Below are 3,745 nucleotides of genomic sequence, written 5' to 3' on the forward strand. Positions count from 1 at the left end.
AGACAGTGTCTTGCTCTTTTGCCCAGGTTAGAGTGCAGTGGTGCAATCATATAGCTCACTGCAGCTTTAAATTCCTGGGCTCAAGAAACTCTCCTGCTAGAGCCTACTCAGTAGCTTGGACTACAGGCATATACCATCATGCCTGGATAATTTTTTACTTTTTTTTTTGTTGTTGTTGAGACAGAGTTTTGCTATGTTGTCCATGCTTATCTCAAACTCCTGGCTAAAAGTAATCCTTCTGCCTTGGCCTCCCAAAGCACTGAGATGATAGGTGTGAGACACCATGCCCAGGCACCACATTTTATTTTATCCATCAGCAGATGAATCACCTAGATGATAAATCTGTAGTAACACTTGTGTCTTACAAGTAACGCTTGTGTCTTACTTGTGTCTTTAGTTTGTATTTTATTTCTTCTAAGCTCACATTGATCACCAGCTGCAGAGCCAATTTTCTCTGTTGTTTGGTTCTCTGCCCAATTCACATACATCCAGTTTCTCTGATTTTTTTTTTTTTTCACTGTTCAAGGTTTATTGGGGGTTTTAGTTGGTTTAACATTTGAATAGTTGGTTGCATTGTTTATATTACATTGTATGGTAATGTATACTACTGAAATATAGTTCACAAAATAAGATCCTTTGGAACAAGACATGCGATATTGGATCTATACATTGAATGCCAGGATGAGACCTACTGGGAAAAAATGTTGAACTAGGCATGTTCAGTGAAGGAGCCAGGAAGTTATATAACAAATGAACATCTCTGGCTCAAGGGGCAACTGCAACATGTGCAGCACTGGCAGTGGTGCCTCAGAGGTGGCAGAACTATTTCACACTGACTAGTTTAGGACTACCCAAGGTTACCACCATCCAGCATCAGAATATAGCTGTAGGACTTTACAAAGCATTCCTATTTTTAACTTCTGGAATTGATGTTTTTCCCAGTCCATCTTAAAATATTACTGCTTTAATCACAGATCAGATAAAAAAGGACAACATGCGCAATCTCCAACTAAAATCCTGTTGTAGCCTAGACAGTAAAATGGCATGACATCAGAAGACTTTAAAATTGCAGCTCTTTTTGGATCCCCCAAAGTGTATCCGCACTCTTCTTCAAACGGGCCTCTTCCTCAGGAGTCAGAGTCACCTTCACAACGTCTGAGATTCCATTCTGTCCCAAAATGCAAGGGACACTAAGGAAGACATCATCCTTTATTCCATAGAGACCCTTAATCATGGTGGAAATTGGGTGCACCCGCCTAAGATTCTTCATTATAGTCTCTGCCAAATCTGCCACAGAAAGTCCAATGGCCCAGGATGTGTAGCCTTTGAGTTTGATCACCTCGTAAGCACTCTCAACCACCTGCTTGTGAACCTCTTTCCACTGTTCCTTATCTGTATCAGTCCCTAACTCTGGGTGCAGAGTCTTCAGGGAGACACCAGCAACATTCACTCCACTCCATACAGGCACACTGGAATCTCCATGTTCCCCAAGGACCCACCCATGACAGCTTAATGGGTGAACTCCCAGCCTTTCCCCCATCAGGTAACGGAATCTGGCTGAATCCAGATTGCAACCACTTCCAATAACACGGTTTTTGGGAAAGCCACTTATCTTCCAAGCCACATAGGTCAAGATATCCACTGGATTTGAAACAATAAGCAACTTGCAGTTCGGGCTGTATTTTACAACATTAGGAATGATGAATTTAAAGATGTTCACGTTACGCTGGACCAAATTAAGACGGCTTTCTCCCTCTTGCTGACGTGCCCCAGCCGTAACAATGACCAGCTTGGAGTTTGCAGTTACATTATAATCTTTGCCAGAGACAATCTTTGGTGTTCTAAGGAAAAGGCTGCCATGTTGAAGATCCATCATCTCTCCCTTCAATTTGTCTTCAATGACATCAACAAGAGCAAGTTCATCTGCCAAGTCCTTCATTAAGATACTGATGGCACAGGCCATACCAACAGCACCAACCCCAACAACTGTAATCTTATTCTGGGGGGTCTGTTCTTCCTTTAGAAGATTATGAATCAGCTGATCCTTGAGAGTTGCCATTTTGGACTTGGAACCAAAAGAACCAGGAATGCACGTCGGGCGGGCTTCGGGGGCGCTCAGCAGTGGGATCCGGACTCGGCGGCAGCTGCTCCAGCCCAGTTTCTCTGATTTTTAAGTGTTCAGATTGAAAAGCACAATGAACAATGCCACTATTCAAAGAAATGGTAACATCAAAGCTTACTTCTTTTTCTGCCCTCCTTTATTTCTACCTGCCATAGATTTTGTAGTCAAGTAACTTATTTAATTGCCTGTGACTTATTCATAATCTATTCTTCTATTTTAAATTAAAAACTTATTGCTTATGGTCTTTCAATAACTCCTTGCTTTCATTCAAATAAATCCACCCCCTACTGAGATTCATAGAGATAAGCACAAATTTTGTGTCCTTTATTATTTTATTAATATATCTTGAAGATTTTTCTTTTTGTGGTCTATGGTTGTCCATTCTCTTCTCTCTCTCTCTCTGTCAGATAGATAGATAACTTAGATAGATAGATGAATAGGTAGGTAGGTAGGTAGGTAGGTAGGTAGGTAGACAGATAGACACATAGAGTCATTGTTGTTAGTTGTTTCTTTGCATATTTGAGTTATTTCCCTTGATTTTTGAAATATCCAACTATTCTCTTCCAAGATAAATGTGAGATTATGTTTGCACCACATGCTGCAGTGTATACAACAGGTAAGAAAAGTCAAGCTAGATATACCATATCTTAAAACATTTGACTTATTTTACCTCGATAAGGTAATCTTTTCTGATTAACATAGATTGGCAGATACATGCAGAAAATAAAGTTAATTGCTCTCCTTGATTTGGAGAAATTATCTTAGCAGGGTTAAAGCCCTAATTTCAAATGAAGAGTTTGTTTTAATGTGCATGTGTAAAAATGGAAATGGGAGATAAACACTGCTTCAGCTACATCAAAGAAGGTGTTAATAGAACTACCCCTTAAGGACTGTGCTTCTTATTTGTAGTATTATCACAGGTTGGGGATCCACTCTCATTTTTTTCTGACATGACAAAATTGCATTACCTGTTGTATGCCAAAACTTTTTCATCTCTTGAGCATTTATCAATTATTCTCCTTCTGGTCAGGAAAACTAAGTTACCTGCAGCCCTGACTCTTGGGATCTCTCAAATAATATTATATGAATCATGGGTCATTTAGCTCTTAGTACTACTTCTTATTAAACAAAATATCCCCATTCCCTGGTTGTGGGGATATGTCCCGGTCTAAGCACTATTTTCTTCCAAGGGCCTTGTTTCTTTGATACCTTGGAACGGCTATTGTCAGCCACTTTGGCGTCCCTATGTCATGTATCTCAAATCATAACTCATCTTGATTTTGAGGACTGAATAGGAGAGGCATCTGTTCTCCTGTTTTATTCATATCTTTCTTCCTAACAAAAGCTTAATCGTCTCTAATATAGCTGTCTCCAAATAGAAGTTGTATGATGCAGTGTGTTAGGCAAACAACAAGCACAAAGCCTGCAGCACGTCCTTTAGGCTAACACTAACAATGTATATCTACATCATGCTGAGGACACTGAGCATAAACAGGAGGAAGCGTAGCAAATTGGAAAGAGTTTTTACTAGTGCTTGAACTCCCTTCCAATTTTGTTTTAATTATTATTTTTCAATATAATATATTCATAGTTACTATAAGATTTCAATCAAGTCTGTGTTTA

The 3,745-nt window shown here is 39.5% G+C and overlaps 1 pseudogene across 1 annotated transcript; it reads right to left on the minus strand.

Annotated features, from left to right (window-relative positions):
• Window positions 1–501: 501 nt before the first annotated feature.
• On the minus strand, window positions 502–2,155 carry LOC144582337 (L-lactate dehydrogenase A chain pseudogene; annotated as a pseudogene). The gene has a single exon (XR_013534821.1). The product of XR_013534821.1 is annotated as an L-lactate dehydrogenase A chain pseudogene (transcript).
• Window positions 2,156–3,745: the final 1,590 nt, after the last annotated feature.

This window comes from Callithrix jacchus, chromosome 4 (genome assembly GCF_049354715.1).
Source record: "Callithrix jacchus isolate 240 chromosome 4, calJac240_pri, whole genome shotgun sequence".
NCBI classification, from domain to species: domain Eukaryota; kingdom Metazoa; phylum Chordata; class Mammalia; order Primates; family Cebidae; genus Callithrix; species Callithrix jacchus.